Genomic DNA, 26,990 nt, shown 5'->3' with positions numbered 1-26,990 from the left:
GATTTGAATGCACTTGTAAGGCAAATGAGTACTCGTAGGCAAATCAACACTGAATGTCCAATCTCTGGTTACGCAGGAAGCAAGTATACAACCTGGCTCTTAGGGAATTAGATCTATGGTACTCTTAATGATATAGCAGGATATTCTGGAAGGGGTCCTCCCGGTTGTAAGCCGGTAGGGGGGGTAGGAGAGCCGTCGGTAGTAGACCGTCTGGTCAACGATGTCTAGGGAGACTTCAAGTACAGAAGACAGTGCAGTAGACTCTTGATCCGCAGATGAATACACCTTGGTTCTCTTGTAAGCTGTAGCTCCACAGTGAAGAAGAAGTTAGGCGACCTCAGTGGTCTGAGCGCCGACTCAACTTGACTCCTCTCTGGGGTAAATCCAACACTCACAGGCGTCGGCGATTATCCGCTCCACAAATCACAGTACCAAAGCAAATATATTCCAGCCGCATAGGGCTCAGCAGTCGTCGGGTAGGTAATCCAGTGTACATGTCCCTCGGTCCTCGTCTAGATCTCCTCGGAAGAAAGCGCCATGTGTGGTCGGCCCCAGCCTGGATAAGACTCTAGATAACACGAGGAAGCGTTGGAGATGCTGGTCACTTTAGAACTCTAACCGCACGATGCACCATACACGATAGACTATTATTACTTAATAGAAATACGTCGCACTCGACGGTACAGTGCCAAACTCTGACAATTCAGTTATTAATTCACACGAGGTCTCAATGCTATTCTAAGGCCAAACAGGCCATACTACACCGCACGCGGTATCGTGGGTGAGGCTTCACGTTCTGTTACTTAGTTGGGTAGAAGGGTAAAGGACTAAGGGATAAGAGGACTTCTACATTTACTTGCGCCATATTTATATGCACGGTGAACAAATAGTGCCACTCTCCTTTCGATAGCCGTATTCCTGCGCAGAGCCGGGGCTAGTAGAGACATGTCTCGTCGGTACCATTGAACTTGGCTCCAAGGGGCTTGTCCCCTGGCGCCAGGTCCTTGTCCAATAAGAGAATGAACTATTATGGGCTATAGTAGGCTAAAGGGATATTCCGTGTATATGTACAAGGAATATACAAGGGATATCAAACGATATACAAATACTATTCAATATATATCAATAAATAAATATATATATTCGGTTTAATCTGATCCTTCGTAACACAAACAGACGAAGACGTGATACCGGCTGATTGATCAGAATCTAACACTAGGCAACTCCGTATCTTGGCTTACCGGCTGCAGTGGACGTGGATGCAGATGGAACATTGCGCGCAAGGCAGTCGAATACGGCGCATTTCTAATATCATGTTTTGCCAACAAATGTTTTGATAAATTGCTTGTATTGCCACCCTTACTGGCAAATGTTTTGTTGCACTTGTGGCAACGTGCGTTGTCGGCATTGACTCTTGTAAAGTATATCCATACTTTCGAACGCTTCGCTCTATCCGCCATCACGACGAGTGCATGCAGAGGCAGAGCTGTCTGTGTCGCACACTCGCACTACAGCACGGAGACAGCACCTTCGTTAAGAAGTACCCGTATGTAGGGATGGGTACCGAATTCGGTACTTTTGAGGTACCAAACCGAAACACGTCGGTACTACCGAGTATCGAATCAAGTGAGAAACCAAAAAAAAAATATTAGTTCTTTTTTTTTTACCTTTTTTTTTCATGTCAACGTTCACACGCACAATATATGCTTACCTAGGATTTGACTTGATTCAACAACAAAGCAGTCGGAGCAATGACAAGCCGAAAACTGTCGAAATTGTAGTTATTTGAAGTTTGGATTTTTTTTTCGACTGAGGTAGGTAAATTAAATTTCTTGAGACTAAAGTACCGAAAAAAGGTACCGTTGGGTACCGGTATCGATTCACAGGTACCGGTACTGGTACCGGTTCAAATGTGAAAGGTACCCATCCCTACCCATATGTGTATATGACTATCGCGACTCGCGAGGAGTGTGTGTAATAATAATGACTCGCTGCGGCTTGCTTCTCGTGCAGAGACAGAGAGAGGAGAGATCGTTTGCAACTTTTAAATAATAATAGAGTATCGATAGCAGTACCGATGACGTCGGAGCTTATAAATAGTCCGGTCATTTCTAATATAGTACCGGTTCCCGTTTAGAACCGGGGACCAGGGGTCATCCCTATTCCCGACACTGATGGATTTACTGACAGAATATGGATATTACTCAGGGTATAGACTTAATGTAACGAAGACACAGACCTTAACGACAGAGATCAAAGAAAAATACAAGATTAAATGGGATATGGATAGGATCAGATACCTAGGAGTGAATATTACAAGAGGGGTGGATATGATGCAAACTGTGAGGGCTGGCCCAGTACTGCGCGCTTCCAGGTGCCAATTACCATCACGCACCTGAGAGGAGTTCCAATCAGCTCGACGGGGGCCCTCTTATACACGGTTTGCTGAACATTCAGTGTCGGGTCGTTTTGGTCACCACCAGCTACTGCTTGTTCCTCGTGTGTTTCTCCAGTACGCCCTTGGAAGTTGCCGCTGTTACCTCTCTCTGCCTCCGTGGACCCGTGCCTCGTATTTACACTTTGCCCTTGGTGAGTTTTTGGAAGTCTATTTTTTTATGCTCTGATATTCTCATTTTTATTCCTGGACTCAATACCTTCATCTGTTTTTTATGTGTTCCTTAACACTGAAGAATTGTCGCTTTGTTTTGGGTACTGGACTCTGCCTTGTTACTGGACTGCCTCGTAATCCCTACGTTTCTATTAATGACATTCTCCGTTTTCTTTTTCTCCACAAGTGGATTATCAATAAGCTGCAGAGCCACAGAGCCAACTCTGCTCTGGGCAGAGCCGCAGAGCCCTACTCTGCTAAAGGACATTCCCTCCGAATGCATTTACGTTATTTTTGCTCATTTCTGTTTGTGAAATAAATACGCCCATCGTTTTTGGCTAACTCTGAACTACCTGTCTGTGTCGTGCTGTTGGGGTTGTTTACAAACCATAACATTACGACCCGACCATGTCGACCCCCGCAGACACAGACGGTGTTAGAGCAGCCTTGGCAGGTCAGATCCAGCTGACCAACGACCACACCCTACAGCTAGAGGCGGCTGCGGCTGCTGTGCAGGACCTCCGGGCCCAGGTCCAGCCTATCCAGATTTCTCTAAGACACTCTAACCACCCAGCAGACTGCGCAGGGTAATCAGCAGGCGGAGGTTCTATACCAGCTGCAGACTCTCTGTGCAACATTTAACACCGTGATTTTAACCCCACCAGTGGCAGGAGTCCCAGCCGGACCACCACCCGCCGCCGCGACTAGCCCCATCTCTCCAGCCCATGACTGTTCGACGGTAACTTCGAGGACTGCCACGTTCATCATGCAATGTGAGTTCGTTTTCATTCAGCAACCCAGCAGATTTACGACAGAGGGAGCCCAGGTGGCTTACATGACTAACCTGCTCACAGGCCGAGCAGCACAGTGGGTTACTGCTTCCTGGTCCATGAGGGCTGACTTCTGTTTTTCATACACAGATTTTGTGGCAGAGCTCCGAAGGGTTTTCCACCACCCAGCTCGTGGCCAGGATCCTGGAGCCCGGTTGGGCACCTTCCAGCAGGGCAGTGGCAGTGTCACAGACTACGCGCTGGAGTTCAGACTGGCCGCAACCGAGAGTGGTTGGAATGACCGGGCGCTTCATCTCACTTTTCTGAAGGGGCTCAACGACGCTGTGAGAGACCAGCTCGCCACCCGGGAGGAGCCCGATTCGCTCGAGGCCCTAATCAGCCTCGCCATCTGCATCCACGGACGCCTACGGGAGAGAAGGCGTGAGCGAGCCGGACTGGGACCCCCAGCCATTCCCCAGACCTCCCGCACTCGTGACTGGACTGCTGCTCGTCCTGCCTCCTCCGCGACTGGTGGTCCCTTCACCTCCCGGCCTGTGACCAGGGAGGAACCAATGCAGCTGGGACGCACACACACCTTAGCCCGGCCGAACGGGAGTCCCGGCTCAGGTCCGGTCTTTGCCTCTACTGCGGCCTTGATGGACACCTTATCTACAATTGTCCTACCTGGCCAAAAGACTAGGCTTGCTGGGACCCCGGGAGATCCTAGTGAGCCGTTTTTCCTGTTCCCACACCCTTGCACCACCTAACCATCTGACGAGCGTCACCCTGGCCTGGGCGGACCAGCGGGCGACGGTGGGTGCATTCGTTGACTCTGGGGCTGATGAGAGCTTCCTGGATTTTGAGTTTGCCACCCAGGCCAACATTCCACTTGAGAACCTCGAGAGGCCCTTGGAGGTCTTCGCGTTGGATCAGCACCGCCTGGCCGACATCACTCAACGCACCTGTCCTGTCCTCCTCACCATTACTGGTAATCATGTTGAGAGACTCCAGTTCTTTATTACCAGGTCCCCTTCAGTCCCAGTAGTTCTGGGTCGTCCCTGGCTCGCGCTGCATGAGCCCCACATCGCCTGGTCCTCCGGCACCATCATGGGGTGGAGCTCCTCCTGTCATGCCCAGTGTCTTCAGGCTGCGTCCAGTCCGTCGCCCCGGAGTTCCCCTAGTGTGCCGCCCCCAGACCTCTCAACTATCCCCCCTGATTACCACGACCTGGGGGAGGTTTTCAGCAAGTCCCGGGCTCAGGCCCTTCCTCATCGGCCTTACGACTGTGCAATAGACCTCCGCTCTGGGGCTCCCCTTCCCGGCAGCCGCCTTTACAGTCTGACCCTCCCTGAGAAAGCAGCGATGGAGGAGTACATCTCTGAGTCCTTGACAGCAGGCCTCATTCGGCCCTCGTCCTCCCCGGTGGCGGCCGGCTTCTTTTTTGTTAAGAAGAAGGACGGAGGTCTCCGGCCCTGCATTGACTATCGCCAACGCAACGAGATCACCATCAAGAACAAGTATCCTCTTCCTCTCATGAACTCCACCTTCGAGCCCCTCACCCAGGCTACCGTCTTCACTAAACTGGACCTCCGGAGTGCCTACCATCTGGTCCGTATCCGATAGGGCGACGAGTGGAAGACCGCCTTCAAGACTACCAGGGGTCATTATGAATATCTGGTAATGCCGTTCGGCCTCACCAACGCTCCGGCGGTATTCCAGGCGCTCATGAACGACGTCCTCCGTGACATGCTCGAGGAGTTTGTGGTGGTCTACCTTGACGACATCCTCATCTTCTCCAAGACTCTCGAGGAACATGTCCATCATGTCCGCCGAGTACTTGAGCGCCTTCTCCACAACCGGCTCTTCGTTAAGGCAGAGAAGTGCCGTTTCCACTCCAATTCCGTCGATTACCTTGGCTTCATCGTGGAGAGTGGCCAGACCCGAGCCGACCCCCGCAAGATCCAGGCTGTGGTAGAGTGGCCGTAGCCCTCTTCTCGGAAGGAGCTACAAAGCTTCCTCGGTTTTGCAAACTTTTACCGGAGGTTCATCCGGAACTACAGCCAAGTGGCGGAACCACTTACCAAGCTGACCTCTCCCTCCCTGCCATTTGACTGGTCTCCAGCGGCCTGCGCTGCGTTCCCTCAAGAACAGATTCACCACCGCCCGGTCTTGCTCCACCCAGACCCCAAGAAGCAGTTCATTGTGGAGGTGGACGCCTCGGATACTGGACTAGGGGCTATCCTGTCTCAGCGGTCGGCGACGGACCAGAAGGTCCATCCGTGCGCCTTCTACTCTCGTCGTTTCCTTCCTGCTGAGAGGAACTATGACATTGGAAATCGGGAGCTGCTGGCAGTGGTGGCTGCCTTGGAGGAGTGGCGTCATTGGCTGGAGGGGGCCGAGGAACCGTTCACCATTTGGACAGACCATAAGAACTTGACGTACATCCGCGCATCCAAGCGCCTCAACGGCCGGCAAGCAAGGTGGGCCAGCTTCCTCAGTCGGTTCGACTTCTTTGACCTTTCGCCCTAGGTCCCGCAACACGAAGGCCGACTCTCTGTCCCGGTTACACTCCAAGGGGGATCCAACCACTGAGGATCCGACTCCCATCCTCCCTGAGGTCAGGGTGGTGGGAGTGGTCACCTGGGGCATCGAGACCGTGGTCAAGCGTGCCTTATGTTTCCATCCGGCTCCAAGCAACGTACCTTATCGTCGCCTCTTCGTCCCCGACTCAGTCAGGTCCCGGGTCCTCCAATGGGGCCATACCAGCCGGTTTGCCTGCCACCCCGCCGTCCACCGCACCTTCTCCTTCCTGGCTCGTCGGTTCTGGTGGCCCACCATGAGGAACGACGTCAGGGAGTTCGTACTGGCCTGCACGGTCTGCGCCCGCAGCAAGGCCTCTCACCAGGCACCCTCCGGTCTACTACAGCCACTTCCCATTCCGAGCCGCCCTTGGTCCCATGTGGCGTTGGACTTCATCACTGGCCTTCCACCCTCCCAGGGAAACAGTCCTTCTGACAGTGGTGGATCGTTTCAGCAAGGGGGTTCACCTCGTGGCCCTTCCAAAGCTTCCATCAGCTTCCGAGACAGCGGACCTCCTGATGAGCCACGTGTTCCGCCTCCATGGTTTTCCCCAAGACGTCGTCTCGGACCGGGGGCCCCAGTTCACTTCCCAGGTATGGCAGGCTTTTTGTAAGGGACTGGGGGCCACTGTTAGTCTTTCGTCTGGTTACCATCCACAGACTAACGGGCAGACTGAGAGAATGAACCAGAGCGTGGAATCTGCTCTCCGGTGTGTTGCCGCCAAGAAGCCTGCATCCTGGAGCCGGTTCCTCCCCTTGGTCGAGTACGCCATCAACTCCCTGGTCAGCTCCGCCACCGGCCTCTCGCCGTTCGAGGTATCTCTGGGCTACCAACCCCCTCTTTTCTCTGCACAGGAGTCGGAAGTGGCAGTTCCCTCCGTGCAGGTTCATCTCGACCGGTGTCGTCGTGTCTGGGAGATCACCAGGACTGCGCTCCTCCGGGCATCGGAGCGCGCCAGTCGGGGAGCTAACCGACGCCGGATCCCTGAGCCGACTTACCAACCAGGGCAGAGGGTATGGTTGTCCTCCAAAGATCTCCCGCTTCAATCCACCGCCAAGAAGCTGAACCCCCGGTTCGTCGGCCCTTTCGAGATCCGGAAGGTGCTCAGTCCCACGGCGGTGAGTCTCAAGCTTCCAGCATCCATGCGCATTCATCCTGTATTTCATGTGTCCCGAGTAAAGCCTGTCTCTCTCAGTCCCCTGATGCCTCCTGCCCCAGATCCGCCTCCTCCCAAGATGGTGGATGGACACCCCCAGTGGAAGGTCCGCCAGCTCATGGACATCCGACGCCGAGGACGGGGGTTCCAGTATCTGGTGGACTGGGAGGGATACGGTCCTGAGGAACGGAGCTGGGTCTCCCGCCAGCTCATCATGGATCCCGCCCTGATCACCGACTTCCATCATTCCCATCCGGAGAAGCCGAGGCCGGGCAGGTCGCCGGGTGGCTCCCGTGGAGGGGGGGGTACTGTGAGGGCTGGCCCAGTACTGCGCGCTTCCAGGTGCCAATTACCATCACGCACCTGAGAGGAGTTCCAATCAGCTCGACGGGAGCCCTCTTATACACGGTTTGCTGAACATTCAGTGTCGGGTCGTTTTGGTCACCACCAGCTACTGCTTGTTCCTCTTGTGTTTCTCCAGTACGCCCTTGGAAGTTGCCGCTGTTACCTTGGAAGTTGTTTTTGGAAGTCTATTTTTTGATGCTCTGATATCCTCATTTTTATTCCTGGACTCAATACCTTCATCTGTTTTTTGTGTGTTCCTTAACACTGAAGAATTGTCGCTTTGTTTTGGGTACTGGACTCTGCCTTGTTACTGGACTGCCTCGTAATCCCTACGTTTCTATTAATGACATTCTCCGTTTTCTTTTTCTCCACAAGTGGATTATCAATAAGCTGCAGAGCCGCAGAGCCAACTCTGCTCTGGGCAGAGCCGCAGAGCCCTACTCTGCTAAAGGACATTCCCCCCGAATGCATTTACGTTATTTTTGCTCATTTCTGTTTGTGAAATAAATACGCCCATCGAACTACCCATCTGTGTCGTGCTGTTGGGGTTGTTTACAAACCATAACATTAAACTATACACAGATTAATCAGAAAATCAAAAGAGACCTAGAAAGATGGACAGTAATGCCTCTAGACTTTAGCTCAAGGATCGAAATCATAAAGATGAATATATTACCAAGGTTACTATACCTATTTCAGGCTCTACCTATATTAATACCACAAAGCCAGTTCAGGAAATGGAATAAACAGATATCAAGATTCATATGGGGGGAGGGGGGAAGGCCAAGGATCGGATATGTGACTCTACAATTACCAAAGGAGAGAGGAGGAATGGCAATACCCAGTTTAGAAGATGACTACTACGCAGCACAGCTGATAATAGTAGCATGTTGGTGCAACGAGTAGAGCTGCCGCGGTATTGATATTTTCCTTACCGCACACATTTGCGAAATATTTCCGCACAGTGCGCACAAAAAAAAAGAAAATTTGAATGCATTTTTTTTTTTTTTTTTTAGTAGTCTACTCTTATACCCTGCCTCTAGTCTAATGGCGCTTTTCCACTGCATAGTACCTACTCGACTCGACCCGCTTTAGGCACCTGGTACTTCGTTCCTTTTCCACTGCAGCCAGGTACTACTCCGTTTGTCTCCGTGTGGGGATGCAGGCGGGGCCGCTCGCTTGTGTACACTGAAAGCTCCGTGTCCGAGGGCTTGCAGCAAGCCAGAGTTTAACACAGTTTAATCAATCAATCAATAACAACATTAACCATACTCTCGTTGCGTCTATTCTGCCAAAGCTAACGTTACCTCTCATTGTGTATTCTACCAAGCAACCCGGGTTTAACGTTACCTCTCGTGTATATCGGCTGACGGTAGTATTAGGCTAATAACAACAACAAACTTAACACATCAGCGATCTTGTTGTGACACTAAACTCTCCGCTCGGTGGTAAATTGGGTTGATGTCGGTTTTGTTTCATCAATAAATAAGGCAGAATACACAGTGAATCCATTCTTTTTTGTTTATTGCACTTGGTTCTGTCGCAAACAAATCCTGAATGAAATGCATCCTTAGCGAGGCAGTAAAGATGGCGGCGTTCTGTTTTTGTTCAGAGCCTCCAAACTGTGACGCGTCTCTCTTCTGACCAGTCAGTGGTCTGCAATGTTTCACATGACTTTTCTGGTACCACTTCTACCCAATAGGGTCGCTTGGAACCGAGTAGGGTATATCTGCAAAGCCGCAAGCCGCAAGCCAACTTTATTATTATGATAAAAAACAGCGGTGACGCGGTATTCAGCCTAACTCTGCGGTGAGCGTGATGCAACAGCGATACCGCGGTAATGCGGTTATCGCGGCAGCTCTAGCAACGAGAATTATGAAGCCAAATGGAAAGACATAGAAACAAAAAATGAGGAGACAATACAGAAGAAAGGAACAACTAATAGACCCAATTACCAAATTCACTATAAATATATGGAACAAGATAGTAAAGAAATACAAGCTAGAAAAAGAAACTAAGATACTGAGATGGATAACGCACGACAACCAATTTAAACCAGGGATAGAAGATCATGGGTTCAAAAGATGGGAGAGGGGGGGCATAACAGCAATATGTACAATGATAGAAGGAGGGGAGATCCAGACTCTACAAAAATTGAAAGAAAGATTCGGACTAGAAAATAGAGACCAGTTTAGATATTTACAGATTAGAGACTACTACAACAAGGAAATAAAACGTTAGGTTATGGCTATAACCAAGTTCTGTGAGTAATGGTGACGCTCGGCGTCACTACTGCACTGTACCTCGCTCGTGCACGCGCACTGAATAAAAAATTCCACAATGTACCTTTACATCCCAACATCCGTCTGACCACACCCCTATCAGCTTACCTTCATAAGCAGGTGTGTGGCCACCTACTCGCCTCCTTCCCAAGCTTTCACCACAAGGTGAGATCAAGGGCTGCAGCGGCGTCTGACGCCGAGCGTCACCATTACTCACAGAACTTGGTTATAGCCATAACCTAACGTTCTGTGTCGTATGGCTCCGCTCGGCGTCACTACTGCACAAGGGAGGCCGAGCGAGAGCCATGGCCCGACAAATGTACCCCGCGGAGGCCCCCCACAACCATCAGATCGGGGAGGACAGAGCCCCCCCGACCCCCCCTAATGGAGGGCACCCCCCCTATTGGAGGTTCCCGGGAGGGCGACGGACCCGACCGTGCGAAGAGGCACTCAAGCAACTCAACGCACAGGGTGAGCAGACCGTGGATTGACCCCACGACCACACACACGCACAACCCGGATGCCACCCGGGAACGAATGGAAGTTACAACCTCGTTACTGCCCCCAAAAATCACGGGGTCAAGAGCAAACCCAACCCCGTGGCAATGCCGTAGCAGCGGAGCGCGAAGGAAGACCCAGATCCACTGAAGGGACTGGATGCCCTGGAAAACGGGGGCCCGGAGAGGTCAATGACGCCAGGCATCAAGACCCCACCAGGCGGTCACTTAGTGACACCGCCCCCCACATCGCCAGCGTATTCGGATAAGGCCCCTCCAAGAGCGGGCCCTTTCCCCCCAATAGCACACCGCCTGGCACACTGACCCTGCAGAACAGGCAGTCAGCATGGCCGTAAGCACACAAAAAAGGTTAACCAACGGAAGCAGGCAGCGCACAGGGGAAACCAGGCAACAGGCTGTAACCTGAGCCTGGAGCACTGCGGACGAGACAGGCGCCAAAGGAGTTAGCTGAGAACAGCCCCCCCGGCGGAAGGGGCGTATGCTGGCGTTGTTGCATGACCAAGCCTCCATTAAAAAAAACCCACCCAGAGGGGTTGAGGCAGAGAAGGCTGACATGATTGGCAGACGTCATGAACGTGCAGGGGCACACTCAACCGGGTAACCCGGGAGTTGACACTGCTCCAACACACCAGGGAATCAACCACCCTGTCGTTACCCTATGTGGTGGTTGTTCCTATAACGCCTCAAGAAAAAACTCCAAAACACACCTGCGGGCATAACTGGCTATACCGCAGTACAAGTGTTTCAGTTTTCAAAAAAGGGTTATTCCAGGCCTACGGGTCAACGAAACATTACTTCGGACCGGGCCCGGCGGCACGGGAAGCACAGGGTTACCAGAGGAGGTCCAAGACCACCCCAACAGCCTCCTCTTCGCCACGCGTGAGAGAGGAGCGAAAAGAATGGAGAACCAGCCCCAAGCACACCGCACTTGGTATTCCCAGGCGGTCTCACAACCAAGTACTAACCAGGACCAAACCTGCGTAGCGGCCAAGATCGGGCGTGTACAGGTTGGCATGGCCGTAAGCCATTACGACAGTGCAGAGTACAATATGTACCCAACAAGGGTCTCCATAGCGCCTAACCCTGTGACACCCGGACCGACCTGGCATTTTTCCCCCCGAAAAAAGCACAAGTCCCTCAGGGTACCAGAACAGCAGATCTGCAGCCCCGGCGGACAACGGGTTAACTGACCTGGACCAGCGTGACCAGACCAGTCCAGTGTCCTAACCACGCCGACATGCCCACTCCAGGAGAGGGGGTAGGTATGCGTGTCGATCTAAAACATGAAAAGAGGGCACCACCCAGACGGTCCTCATTTAGACCGTGCTCAGTGGCCCACCCCAAGGGCGTGAGACCCCTCTACCTATGTTCAGATCTATTCCGTTAACATCCCCCAGATATGAACGAGAATTCATCGAGACAACCTAGTAAACTGGCGCTCGGAAGAGACAAAACTCCATCCCAGTTGCCCTATAAAAACGCTGTTTTAAAACCCTTCAAGGTTGACGGGGCTTTTTGGACCCGTGGGCGGAGAACAAAGGGATTTAGAATGACTCATAAATGCTCTGGAAGTCGCGCTTTTCAGAAATCTGTAAAAATAGAAAAATGACAATTTCGAGTGCTTTGAGATGTACTATATATGTCTCCTTACTTGCTAAACGTAATACGACTTGTAAATACGTTTAATTCTTGCTAGATGCTTGTAATTATCTCCGTTTGCCAGAGAACTACAGCGCGTCACGAAACGCACATACACGCACGCGCGCACACACACAAGAGAAGTGTGTGCGCTGTGAATAGGTGTTAGACCCTGCAGAGGTGAGAGGTATCAGAGACCAGTCTATGACGTTGCGATAAAACATTAACTACTTGCTTTTTATGTGCAAGGAAAGAAGGAAGAGGTGGACTGCATTATTATTATTATCATTCTCAAGAATACATGCGGACCCGACGGAACGTTAACTTATGAATAAAAAGTAGTCTAACATGCTTTTCATCCTCGCCCGTGTATATACCCACGTCGCGCTAAAACATCAACTACTGTATGAGTAGAGACAGAGTGCGTGTGTGTACGAGTTATGAGTTATCTCGCAGTTTTCTAGAGTAGAAAGGTGCGCCCAGTAGAGCACACACACACACACACACAGAAGGAATTTCTTGTACAGCGAGTTGGCCGTTTTATTTATTTTATCACTTGTAGGCTACCATAGCGAAGGCTCATGGCAGCAACGTTAGTGGTTGAAACGTGATTCGAGAGTGATACCAAGTGGAAGGAAATATATCCTGTCATCAGTGCGTATAGCAGGTATCCTCGAAATTCTCCGCCATCTCCTCTGCAAGCTCCTGTCCGGCTGCACTGCTCCAACTGCCTGTGTCTGTCTACTGCTTTGGTCCAATCATATTCAGCGTCCCGTCAGAATCCCCCCCCCCCCCCCACCCACAGTCTGCGAATCAGAGGCAGAGTAGGGCGGGTCTTCACGAAATGCATGTTGTCTCTTTCAACGGGTCGGAGTCAGAGCGAGAGTTGACAGCGCATATACAGGTAGTCTAATCTGCAGGTACTGTAGCGAATAGCATAGTTTTGCCAGCAGGCAGCTAGTAGAAAAATATGGCATGTTCAAAGATGGCCAGTAAAATAAAAGTCAACAGTGAAAATCGCTGCAATTCAAAGGTGAAGCAACCAAGTCCTCACTCAGTGGCATGGGTGTTGGCTAAACACAAGAAGCCATTCTCTGATGCATTAATAAAATAATGTATGACTGAAGTGATGGAGACCATGTTTGAAGGCAAACAAAAGCAAACCTCCTCAGATCGCACAGCAACCAGAATAACTGAAATACTGGCTGATGATTTCATTAAACAGCTTTGTGATAGAATAAAAAAAAATGCAGTGCATTTCCATAGCTGTATGTATAGCCATAGTATATACTGTACCATCCACTGTACTGAAACATCTCAATATAAGTAATCATGGTATGCTGCAAAAGGGGCATTAGCACCCTGCAATACAGTACATGGTAATGTGATATGGTACAGTACTGTAAATTCTCTCTCTCTCTCTCTCTCTCTCTCTCTCTCTCTCTCTCTCTCTCTCTCTCTCTCTCTCTCTCTCTCTCTCTCTCTCTCTCTCTCTCTCTCTCTCTCTCTCTCTCTCTCTCTCTCTCTCTCTCTCTCTCTCTCTCTCTCTCGAATTCTGGGAGTGTAGTTCTCTCATCAGATAGCTGAATGAACTTGGATCCTGTTCAAGTCCATCCTGAAAAGTAGTTAGGATTTTACCAGAATGTTTGATAGGACATTGATTGAAAACTATCGTCTCAAATTTGACAATTGATGGCTTATTTTGAAGGTATGAATCTGTAATTTTACATTATGTAACAAAAAAAAGGGAAAATTCTGAGAAGGTGGAGCTAGTTACTTTAGACCTTGAAGGGTTAACACTTAGCCCCTGTGTGATCCTGTAACAGAAACACACCGAGCCAGCACTATGTATGCGTCAAGACCCAAACACATCAATGGATAGTCTAGCAAGACACCAAACATTGTTCCTCCAAGTCGCCTGGGAGAACGACACGGAGCCGTCGTGCTTCATGTACCTTCCTCTTTTTATTCAAAAAAGAAAGAACACAGACTGACATGAATCCCTCGTGACGCAGGCTGAGGGTAAAAATTGTTTACATTTTTACATCCCACCACCCTCCCATAGGGAGGAGACGGAAATCCCCAGAGAGACTTCCCATGCGAGCTGTATAGATTGAAAAGAATATATTGCAACATTGAGCTATGTAATATTTGGATTAGGGCTCTCCGAGGAGGAGGCACTGAACCAATACACTCAATAATCGAATTGAATCGAATACACACACAATAGAGCAGAACTCCTTTTTGAAGTTCTACTCATCTTGACAATCTGAGGAGGAGGCTCTGAACTCTGAGGAGGCTCCCTCACAGGGAACGAGAGTCCTAACTCACAGACGGCCCGAGTAGGAGCTTCGTGAGGAGGAGCCCTGACCACTCCCCGAAACAGATCCATCATATGGACCTGAACAGCACACGGAAGTCTTACCAACAGAGACGCGCACAGTGACGTACTCTATGGCGGGGGAATTTCTGCGGTGCACACGCCCAATATTCCAGGGCGTGGGACCAGGAAACACCCCCCCCCCCCCTCTTACCCTGTAACGTGCCGAACAGCAACGTGACAGGAACCTTGAAGGACAGGAGGTTTTAACCCCTGACCAATCAGAAAATGGGAGGAAAGGATTACCAGTTCACCCCTTTTACGACCCCACACCCATGATACGATGTAATGACAAAAAAGAGTATGACACAGTCATAGTCAGCTACATGAAGCGTCTAACAGCTTCACACAGCTCATGTGCTAACCTGCTATCTGATTTTTACTAAGGAAAAAACACAGAATAGAGAGGGCCCCCTTAAGAGCCCCGGTACCAGACTTACACATGTGCTTCTGTGGCCAACCCAACCCAGTTGTAGATCACAAGATACACACAACCCTTTATCACCACAAAAAATGGCAATACACTCTACAGAGGAACGCCGTTTTTCATAATGAGAGAATACACAATTCTCGATTAGTATCGGCCACAGGCCTTGCTAAGCACACACGAAAAATGACCAAACAATCTTTTCTTTAGGAAAATACAGTTCCTCAAGCGGTTTTAGCACAACCCCAGCAATCAAGCTAAGGGTTACATCGTATCCCACCACACAGTGACACAATATATTGTAAACAACATGTCTGAGAGGAGGGTGAGGAAGTCCCCAGGGAACCGGGGGGGAACACCCCTCCTACCTTACCCTTAATACGGCCAGTTGAACAGGTAAACCTGTTAATATGTGAACACACTGTTCATTGTCATTACAGGCTGAGAAAAGAATTCATTCTTTACTCATATGTCACTAAGCATAGCTTTATAGGTTAGTTTAACCCCCTTAGTTGTGAGTACACGGTACATGAACACACATGATGTTTCTCAACACAACAAACCAGATAATTTTTACATCTGTAACAAACAACCCGATTTGCATGGAGAAGCTAATACCAGTGACAAGACAATTCACACACAACTCGCGTCGTATCCTAAATGTAGTGCAGCAACACTCGTTTTGGAAAACATCGTTATTTACAAAACATTTAGAAGGGAAAGAAAGAAGAAGTGTTTAAGGTCCGGTCGGGACCTTACCCACCGTGAGCGCAGACCAAGCGAACTGCAGTCTCTAACAGGGCACCGATAGTAAACACAGCATCTGTGTTGACGACACGGGCAGCGTCGCTGCTCCATCCCGCCGCTACGGTTCTACTTGTTGACGCAGTCCTCGCCGGCCAGGCTCCGGGTAGGTTCGACTAACATCACGTCGTAGTCAGAGTGTTTAAAGCATGTTATAGTCTCAGAACGTTCAACAGTGTAGCATTAAGCTAACAGCCGAACGGCTGATAGCCACAAGCTAACGTATACCAGCCTGGTAAACACAGCGAGTTAACGCCGCAGCTAACAGCTGCGCGGCTAACAGCTGCGCTGCTAACAGCTGCGCGGCTAACAGGTAGGCCACAACTAGCACGCAAGCTAAGCAGCTATCACCTGAACTCGTACACAGACGACATAACAAGCCACACTTCCGACAGGTCGCCGTCTGAAACCCTCCTCCCCTTTAAGAGAGAAGAGAAAAAGAGATGTCAACACAGTTTACAACGGTGATTTTACCAGACATCCGGCGGAGCCAGCACAAGTCCCATCTGGGTTGCAGCCGACTTGAACATGGATCTCCCGATAACGAACATCCATGCCCACATTTCCTCGTTAGGGTATACTCTCATTTGTATATGAAAGATGGGGCCTACACGGTGACAGAGAAGCATCCACTCGTCCAGAGAATCCTGGGATCACCAGTTCCTGGTCGTGGCCCACTAGTTGACTATAATGGGCTTCAAACCAAGATCCTCCGCCGTCGCCTAATAGGCTGAACAGAGGATCATAATCTGGGGCCGGTTTTCATAAACATTGTCAGCTAGCCCCATAGCACTAACAGACAAGTGGTGCTCGCAAGCAAACATTACTCACCCAACCTGGAACCCACCGCTTCTCACAACAGTCGGTGCGTCTTACAGTCCAGCTGTGTTGCTGGAGGGTCTTACCCCTTCCAGCCGCAGCAAGGAGGATTGTAGTTGGGAAGCATGTCAGCGGCGTGAACTCTTAATACGAAAAAACCGGTGGAGGTGTAGAATGATCATCATCTTCCAGACACTCAGTAACAAAGACAATATCGCCGTATTTTCTCGAAAATAGTGAGAGAGAAAATAAAGATCAACGTCAACGTATCTCTTTTCCAACTTTCTTCTACTAACAACCTCGTCAAGTGGGGATCTACCGAAGGCACTTCCTTGTGGTGAAAGCGAAAGAAGGAGGCGAGTAGGTGGCCACACACCTGCTTATGAAGGTAAGCTGATAGGGGTGTGGTCAGACGGATGTTGGGATGTAAAGGTACATTGTGGAATTTTTTATTCAGTGCGCGTGCACGAGCGAGGTACAGTGCAGTAGTGACGCCGAGCGGAGCCATACGACACAGAACTAGACAAAGACAAAGATCAGAATGGGATCATTAGGATAATGGTAAAAGCATACGAAGGAAGGAAGGGGGGGGGGATATCAGCACTATATCAGGCAATAATGGACAGCAAGGACATCACAACCATATATATAAAGGAAAAGTGGGAGAAGGAATTAGAAACGGAGATAACAGAAGAAGAATGGTATAACATATGTAAGATACAACACACAACCACAGGGTCAAGGATATGGAGGGAGTTTGGGTGGAAAAACATAATTAGATTCTTTATAACACCAGAAATACAGGGCAACTATACACCAATACAGAAACCATGCTGGAGAAAATGTGGACAGGAAATAGCAAACCACACACACATATTCTGGGGATGTCAGATAATAAAGAACTATTGGGAAGAGATAGGAGAGATAATAAATGAAATAGTAGGATATGAAATACCCCAGACAGGCCAAGTATTGTATTTATGGAACTTAACACAGGAAGTAATTTATGGGGAAGACAATTACATGATTAAGATATTACTAGTAGCAGCCAAGAAAGCATTGACGAAAATGTGGTATAGAGTAGAAGCACCGACGAGGGAACAATGGACAGAGATAGTGGGGGGGATACAGGAAATGGAGAAAATCACACATAGGCTGAGGCTACAAGACGAGATGTTTGAGTCAAAATGGGAGAAGTGGGAAGAGTATAGGAAGAAAAGAAACGACATCACAGGAGATGAAAATGAAATGAAAATAAACTATGAAGGTACCAAAGAACCCATGTCACTTTATTCTTTTATCTCTTTTCTTTGTTTTTGTTTTTTTTGTTTTCCCTTTTCCCTTTAGTTAATTTATTTTAGGTCAACTCTTCCATTGATTTTGATATTATTTTCTACTATCAGCTATATCTTTTAGTTCTTATTTGTCGAATTGTATTGTACTGTCTTTTATAATTTTGACGGCCAATTGTATTGTTGTATGTGGATGTTTGTTTGTAAATCAAGAAACTGAAAATAAAAATTTAAGTAAAAAAAAATAAGAATTGAGAGGCCTACTACGGTATGATGTACACATATTATAGTCACATAACATGATTACACATCACATGCAATTACATTACTAATCATGGTACACTCGCATCCTAAGATGCCATTACATTGTTTTGGGTAGCATTTAGAAAAACGAAAATAATAATAATAATAATAATTGATTTTGATTGAAAATTTTATTAACAGATTGCAGAATGGGTACAATACAGTACGGCTCAATACACACAATTGTTAAGGGGATGCAGACCAGAGAAAGACTTTCGTCTTGTTTACATCAGGGTCCCCCATTTTCAATTCATCATAACATATATGACATACATGACATACAGATAGACAGTACTGCTACATCTATACATATATGACATACCAGATTTACAAATACAGTACCGTTTGTGATACAAAAAGTTTAAAAAAGAGAGTATATATATTTGAAACTTTATAGAATATAAATATTTATAGAAACTGTACATTGGATGAAGTTGGGTGGGGGGGGTTGGTTAGGTGGGGTGGGTGGGGGAACTGTACATACAGGGCTGTACACTGCGATGATCTCGTTGCGAATTGCCCCTTTAATTGGCCGTTGCAATTGGTAAATATTATCTGGGGGCGGGCTTGCGAGTAGTGCTTTCAAGCCTTGCATTCGCATTTCATTCCTAAATTATCCAAGGCGTGTGATGACGCGATGCCGTCACTCACGCAAGCTGAGCAGTGAGCACTCAGCAGGTATGATCAGCGGGAACAATCGACTGAGCACTCACTCTGATAGACTGGCTGACTGTCTGATTTAGCTATGAAGAAAAGTAACGTTAGTATTGCTTCATATTTTCGACGCGTTCGACCTCCTATAGTGAGCCGAACTGAACTGAACTCAGACACACGGAGAGAGCTGCGGCGTCTGCTGCTCCTCCTCCCTCCCGCACCCGTGGCTGTTGTAAACACTAGTCTCTAGTGGGACACTGGGACCTCGGTGAGCATGCCAGCCGGCTAGCTACTGATAGCTATCAACAAATGCTCCAGTAAGTCTAGTAGTGCATGATAGCTCGCGTTAGCTTACTGTTCAAAACGAAACGTCCCATTAAACTAAATAGTTCAGATAGCTCCTGATATCAATGTCTAGTTATAACACTGAGTCGATGCGTATTCGAGGGCACGCTGAATATAGTCAATAGGGTCCAGCTGCAGCGCCGGATAATCCTGGCCGTAGCTGGAGGCTACAGTATAGGGTCCAGCTGCAGCTCCGGGGAATCGAGGAATAGCTGGAGGCTACTCGAGTACACACAGACAGTGGAGCTGGTTGCATATAGCGAGCATTTAGACTTGTTGCGTGGTGGCGATGTCTCGCAGATAATACAACTACAAGTATGATTATATAATATATATATTTTATTAAAAAGAATTATATAAAATAATTTTTTTTTCTTTTTTTTTTAGATAAAAAACAATCGATATAAATAATGGTAAAATTGTTATTTTAATTTTTGCCCCTAAAAATATTTTTTGCCCCTAAATTTCTCATTTAGGGGCAAGTGTGCCCCTAGTGAAAAAGCTTAGCGTACAGCCCTGACATAGGAGGTGGTTGGGTGGGTGGGGTGGTAGGGGTAACTGTACATTGGATTATCGACGAAACCTTACTTGGTCCCAAGAAGAGAACATGGTTGTCGTAGGTTGGATTTATATCAGCGCCGTTCTTCTTGTGAAGAGTAATGAGTGGCCCAAACTTCACGAACGGCTCCTCTTCCTTGGCGATGAAGTAGGCGATATTCATTTTTATTTTAAGCTGCCTCGGAAATAAGAACTTGCTTACCTAAGGCTGCTGTCACCGTAGACAACGATTTATTGGTTCGCATCATGTAGCTGTCTCTGCAGGCTGTGTGCCGATAGGACATACTGTATTTAGTTAAGCCATATTTTTTTAAGTTGGGATTTCCTGTTACAAACGCAGTTTCCCCCGCCTGCTTCTGTCCCTTGTAGTATTTACAAAACATAAGGTCATTCTCAAATACTAGCCAGGGGAATAGTTTGAGCTAATCCGACCTGAACGTGTGGACCTTTTTAGTTGTGACAGTGGTGGCGGGTGCAGCTATCTCGCCATCTTCATCTTCTTCGCTAGTAACGTCGGCGTCAGTGCAGACTCAGTGCTAACGATACTAGAGCTAGCCATGTTGCTGTCGCTAACAACGTTAGCCATACCGTAAGGTTATTCTATAACCCTAGTTATATGAGTATAGCGAGCGCTCTGGTCTATTGGAACTATCGCTTTATCCATTCTAATAATGAAAAACGTTCTCACACATGCACACACCTATTTACCTCCGCCTGGCCACACCCATATCCGCTCCTATATAAGCGGGGTCGTGGCCACACCATCAGCTCCTTCCCAAGTCTTTCACCACCGAAGGTGAGTCAGTGAGTCAGAGCAGAGCGCTCGCTATACTCATATAACTAGGGTTATAGAATAACCTTATGTTATAGATCGTATAGCTTTACGCTCTGCTCTATTGGAACACAGGAGCTGAGCAGAGCGAAAAGCTCAACAGATGTACCCACTGAGGCCCCCTACAACCATCAGAACCGGGGAGGACCCGAGCCCCCCGGTCCTCCCTAGGAAGGACCCGCGACCACTCAGGCGCGCATCCCACATGCCACCAGGGAACGGACGGGAAGCAAAACACCCCCGTCACAGCCCCCAACATCACGGGGTCGAAGGTCAAGAACCCAAGCCTGTGGCAAGGCTGCAGCAGCGGAGCGCGGAGGAGGTCCCAGCCCTAGGACAACCTAAGGGCTAGGACCCCCTGAAAAAAGGGGCCTGGTGAGGCCAATGAGGCCGCAGCATCGGGGCCCCACCAGACGGTCACTGGTGACATCACCCCCCACATCGCCAGCGTATCGGACAGGGCCCAAATCAAGAGCAGGCCCTTCCCCCCTTGGCACGCCGCTCTGAAGCACTCTCCAAGAGGCGTGCCGGGGAGACAACCCCCAAGGAGGTTGATCCCTCAATCCAGGCAACAGGCCCCAAGAGCATAACTCGACCTGTGCCTGGAGCACTGCGGACTAGACAGTCGCCTAAAGGGACTACTGCGAGAACAGTATCCCGGCGGAAGGGGTGTTCGGTATGCTGTGCACCATGTCATAACCTCCACAAACCCGACCCCCCATCGAGCGGGGTCGAGGTTCAAAGGAGAGGCTGACACAATTGGCAGACGTCATGAAAGATGCAGGGGCATACTCTCGGGCAGACGGGGTCAAGCCCAGCCTCAACGCGAGAGTCGACTCTGCTACCAACACACCGGAGAACCAACCACCCCCCTATGTTTAGTTTAACAGGAGGCAGTTGTTCCCTTAACCCACCAAGAAAACGTAGAAACATAACTGCGCGTATACACAGGCTATACAAGCAGTACAAGTGTTTCAGTTTTCAAAGGGTTAACCCAGGCCAACAGGTCGACGAGAACGAGTTCGGACCTGGGCCTGGAGGACCGGGACCTACACAGGGATGCCTAGAGAGGTTGACAGCAACCTCCCCGACAGCCCCCTCCCATCCCCGCCCAGCAGGGCGAGGGAGGGGTGAAACAAATGGAGAAGGACCAGGCCCCCTAACACAGCGCAAGGTACAACACAGTATGGACCAAGCACATCACTGTCAAGGGAAACTCGTAGTGGCATACATATGACACACACATCCACGACATCAATCCCCGCGACGCCCGGGCCGACCCGGCATTTCCCCCCCGGAAAAGCACAAAGTCCTTCGGGGTACCAGAACAGCAGATCTGCGCCCCGGTGGACAACGGGTTAACTGACCTGGTCCGGCGCGACCAGAACCAGTCCCGTGTCCTAGTCACGCCACCATCCCCAGTCCTAAGAGGGGAGTAGGTACGTGTGTCGATCCAAAACATCACAGAGGGCGCCACCAAGACGGTCAGTACGCGAATGCACTGCTCCTGGTGGCCCACCTCATGGGTGTGAGACCCCTCCGCCAATGTATTGATCTACTCCGTCATCTCCCCCCAGAGATGTACGTGAGCCGTCGAGTCTAACCTAGTGCACTGGCGCTCGGTAGAGATAAAAAATCTCCTTCCCAGCCGCCCGCATAAAAAACGCTGTTTCTATGAATTGGGCAACCAAGGCGCGCCAGCCCATAATGTGGTTCCACATTGGAAGCACCCAGGGCCAGCGCTATACGCACGTCAAGAACCCGAAACACATCAATGGTGAATTCTAATAATAAAAACCAGACAACGTTCCTTCCATGCTGTCTGGGACGAGCAGCAGGAAGCCGGTCAATAAGACAGACACAGGTCTCATGACGCGTCTGAGGGTAAACCCTGTCAATTCTAGGGATGCCCCCCGGACCCCGGTTTTAAACGGGAACCGGTACTATATTAGAAAATACCGGAGTATTTATAAGCTCCGACGTCCTCTGTACTGCTATCGATACTCTAGAGAAATTATTATTATTATTATTATTTAAAAATTGCGAGCTCCTCTCTCTGTCTCTGCACGAGAAGCGAGCCGCAGCGAGTCATTATTACACACACACCTCGCGAGTCGCGCTACACATACGGGTACTTCTTATACATACGGGTACTCCTTAATGAAAGTGCTGTCCCCGACGCCCGTGCTGAAGCGCGTTGCACACAGACGGCTCTGCCTCTGCATGCACTGAGTCATGATGGCGGATAGAGCGAAGCGTTCTAAAGTATGGATATACTTTACAAGGGTCAATGCCGACAACGCACGTTGCCACAAGTGCAACAAAACATTTGCCAGTAAGGGTGGCAATACGAGCAATCTATCAAAACATTTGTTGGCAAAACACGATATTAGTGTGCAGAAATGTGCCGTATTTGACTGCCTTGCGCGCAGTGGTCCATCTGCATCCACGTCCACTGCAGCCGGTAAGCCAAGATACGGAGTTTCCTAGGCTAATAACGAATTATTACAAATAGGCTAATAAACAAAATAATTGTTTAGCTACAAATACTACAATCTAAAAACTTTTTATAGATCGTCAAGCTGAGGCGTCAGCCACCAATGTGTCCCAGGCCAGTGAGCCCACCACACATCCTCCCTCTATCTCCACCACCCAAAGTCCTTTCTCCCCCCTAGCAGCTAGAGGAAAGATGACAGAGGATAGGGTGAACGAGTGTCACAGGGCTGTGACAAAGTTAGTTGTCAAAGGCCTGCACCCGTTCTCTACAGTGGAGTCCAAGGACTTTAGGTAACAACTAATCATTCAGTGAATATAGTTTTTTTTGTATACATAGTTATCTAACTTGTCTGTTGTTGTTATAAGTTATTATTGAAGCAGCTATTCCCACCACTCCACACAAATTTACAATAATTCAATCATTTCTAATCTTTACTGTAGGGAGATGACCAATGCTCTCAACTGCAAATATAAAAAAATAATCAAAAAGAACCGATAAGAGTATGGATAAAGTACCGAACCGTTAAGCAGTATCGATAAGAGTAGTAGTATCGATAAAATCCTAACGATACCCATCCCTAGTCAATTATGCTCTGTACACAAGAGGGGAAGACAGAAAATCCCCCAGAGAGACCTCTACGTGAGTAACAATTGAAAAAGATATATGTAATAATTGGGCCAAGTGACCAAAGGCCCAATACACACTTTAATAGAGAGCAGAGCCGAAAACAAACAGTTTTCAATGCATCGCATCATCCCACTTTGACAATGACAGCGGTCCGCAGCGCAGAGCCTGAAAAACTCACGGATGTCTCATGGCCAATAGAAAACGCGCCCAGTGACGTATTCCATGGCCGGGGAAATCCTGTGAGCCACCCATCCTAATATGGAGTGGAACCAGGGAACCCCCCCCCCCCCTTCCCCCTCTGACGCGCTGACCCCACAGCCCGACGGACAGGAGGTCCAACCACCTGGCCAATCAGTAAAGGGGGGGGAGGGGTTCATCAGTTCACCCATATGACCCCTCACCCCTGATACGATGCAACAACAAGCAGCGCCATGACACCAGTCGCTAGCGCGCTACATGAAAGCGCATATACCTGTTAGGGTAATAGCTCTACATTCTGCACGCCAGCCACAGACGATAAACTTGTGTGTGTAAAAAACGGGCTTTATACAAGGGGGCAAACAGGGGAGTCACTAGCGTCGCCTGCCGCGTGCAGAACGCCGTTTGCCCCCACGGGAAGCTGAGGAGCCGCCTGGCCACGTCGATCCCTACCGTTCCCTCCGGGCGCAGGACGGCTGGCTGCAGCGGCACTCCCTCCACAGCAGCGGTGGTGCCGGTGGCAACAGCCGCAGTCCTCTGCCGGCGTTGCCTCCTCCTCACGTCACCGGTGGCATCGGGTCGGGGGAAAATGGGGTTGGAGCACGGAGCGTCATCTGCTGCATGGCCGACCCCAAAAGTCCAGCATCGGAGAGGGGGGCCGTGAGCAGGGGAATCCTCTGCTGGTCCGGCACCCGCGCCTGCTCCAGCCAAAGGTGGCGCTGGATGAGAGTGGCAAGGGCGCGCTCCTTCCCGGCGGCTATTGCCTGCAGCTGGGACAGATGCAGGATGGCTCCAGCCGCCTGGGCATGGAGGTACCGTTGATGGTCATCCAGTACCGCTTCGCCCGCCATCACCCCCGACATGTAGCGCGCCAGCTGCGCAATGTTGGAGGTTGTAGCCAGGCTCTGTGTCGAGGCCTATCGGCCGACTGTCCTCCGGCGGGGGAACCAGGGCCGGAACTCGGCCACCTCACAGAAGATGGGAGCTCAACGGCCCTCGGCGAAGCACACTCTCCTCCAGGCGCACCTGTTTGCCACGAGCCTGGAACCAGGGACGCCCCACGATGCACGCCGCGATAGTGAAGCGCTGGTGGAGGGTAGCATTGTACACATCTAGACCCTCCGACGGTGAAGACATTATCTCTTTGTTTTTTCTCTCGAAAAAACAATGTCAACGTAGCTCCTCTCCAACAAACTACTTTAGCACTAAACTTAAAGTGGTGTATACAAAACACTTTCGGTGGTGAAAGTAGGGAAGGAGCTGATTGTGTGGCCACGACCCCGCTTATATAGGAGCGGATGTGGGTGTGGCCAGGCGGAGGTAAATAGGTGTGTGCATGTGTGAGAAAGTTGTTCATTATTAGAATGGATAAAGGGATAGTTCCAATAGAGCAGAGCGTAAAGCTATACGATCTATAACTGTAGTAATGGTGGCTACTGCCACTGCTGGCTCGACACTGTTCTCGACGGTCACATTTTCATTAGACGGCTCACACTAGGTCAGGCGTCTCAAACTCAATTTACCTGGGGGCCGCTGGAGGTAGAGTCTGGTTGAGGCTGGGCCGCATCAAATATTCCACAAAAAAAGGGTTTCAAGTATTCAAAAAAAAAGTACAACTGATCTAGGGATGCTCGATATTGGCTTTTTTACCGATACTCCGATATTGTCCAACTCTTAATTTCCGATACCGATATCAACCGATATCAACCGATACCGATATATGCAGGGTTTCCCCCCCCAAAAAAACGGAATAATTTCAGGTAACTAATCATTTCACTGGATATATATATAACAAATGTTGTTTTTTTAACCGATACCGATATTTTCCGATATCACATTTTACTGCCGATATCGGCCGATAATATCGGTCGGCCGATAATATCGGACATCCCTAAACTGATCCAATCTTCTCAATCTTTAGCAATAACATTTCAGAACATGAACAGTTCTTCAGAACATGAATGGTTCTTCAGAACATAGGCTTCTCAGTGGTGTCAGTGGACTCATCCACAGCTATGAAAATGCACTGTGCATTTTTTTTTATTCTACCACAAAGCTGTTTAATCAAATCACCAGCCAGTATTTCAGTTATTCTGGTTGCTGTGCGATCTGAGGGGGATTTGCTTTTGTTTGCCTTCAAACATGGTCTCCATCACTTCAGTCATACATTCAGGGCTTGACATTAACTTTTTGGCTCACTAGCCACTGTGGCTAGTGGTTTTCCAAAGTCACTAGCCACTCAGCATTTTCACCAGCCAAAAATCCCCACACACGCCGATCATAACCCAACAATGGTAATAATGTGATTATTAAAATGGTCATGTGAAAATGGGCTCCAGACTAACCTTTTTCCCCACCGTGATGAATGAGAGACCTCCTCCAATGTACAGTTTCTATGTCAAATGTATATACACTCTTTTCTGGACACTTTTTGTATCACAAACAGTACTGTATTTGCAAATCTGGTAGGTCATAAATGTATAGATGTAGCAGTACTGTCTATCTGTATGTCGTGTGTGTCATATATGTTATGATGAATTGAAAATGGGGGACCCTGATGTAAACAAGACGAAAGTCTTCCTGTGGTCTGCATCCCCTTATATTAACAATTGTATGTATTGAGCTGTACTGTACCCATTCTGCAATCTGTTAATAAAGTTTTCATTCAATCAATCAATCAATCAGAGAGAGAGAGAGAGAGAGAGAGAGAGAGAGAGAGACAGAGAGAGGGGGGGGGGGGGGGGGGGGAGAGCACGCGCGTAGGTTTCATTATACGCGTCTTGCAAGTTAAGATATGAAAATAATTGCCAGTACTGTAAGGATGGTTGTAGGCAGCTGTGTTCAACGAGCCCACCAGCTTATGTGTATCGGCGACGACGCGACTCAGTGTGAAAATAACTTTGAAGAGAGGTTTCAGGTTTCACATGGCTTTTTTGTTTATTCCGTCATTCAGCCAATCAGAGGCAGATCAGGGCTGGTCTTTGCATAATGAATGTGATGTAGCCTATCAAAGGCAGAGATTTTTCTTTTTTTAGAATGCACATGGCCAGGGAGAAAAAGACGCTAAACACACACACATAAACACACACACATACACACAGACAGACAGACCACTAGCCACTGTGGCGGGTAGAATGACAGAGGTACACGCCACAGGGGAATTCTACCCGCATCTGGCGGGTGGGCAGGTGCCAATGTCAAGCCCTGCATACATTATTTTCAAATTGCCACCCTTCACAAGAGCTACCGTTTCTTGGCATATAGTCACATTGGTTGCCTGGGACTCAGGATGAACGCATATTTTTCAGTCCATTCACCTTTGAATTGCAGTCGACTTTTCTTTTACTGACCATCTTT

At 49.0% G+C, this 26,990-nt stretch overlaps 1 protein-coding gene across 3 annotated transcripts in view; it reads right to left on the bottom strand.

Moving 5' to 3' along the window:
• The window catches only part of dhrs1 (dehydrogenase/reductase (SDR family) member 1), a 133,709-nt gene that overhangs the window by 82,200 nt on the left and 24,519 nt on the right, over positions 1-26,990 (bottom strand). The window lies entirely within an intron of this gene.

This window comes from Notolepis coatsorum (assembly GCF_963971535.1).
Source record: "Notolepis coatsorum genome assembly, chromosome: 4".
Classification (NCBI taxonomy): domain Eukaryota; kingdom Metazoa; phylum Chordata; class Actinopteri; order Aulopiformes; family Paralepididae; genus Notolepis; species Notolepis coatsorum.
The sequence above is the reverse complement of the archived record's forward strand: the minus strand, read 5'-3'. Positions and strand labels throughout refer to the sequence as shown.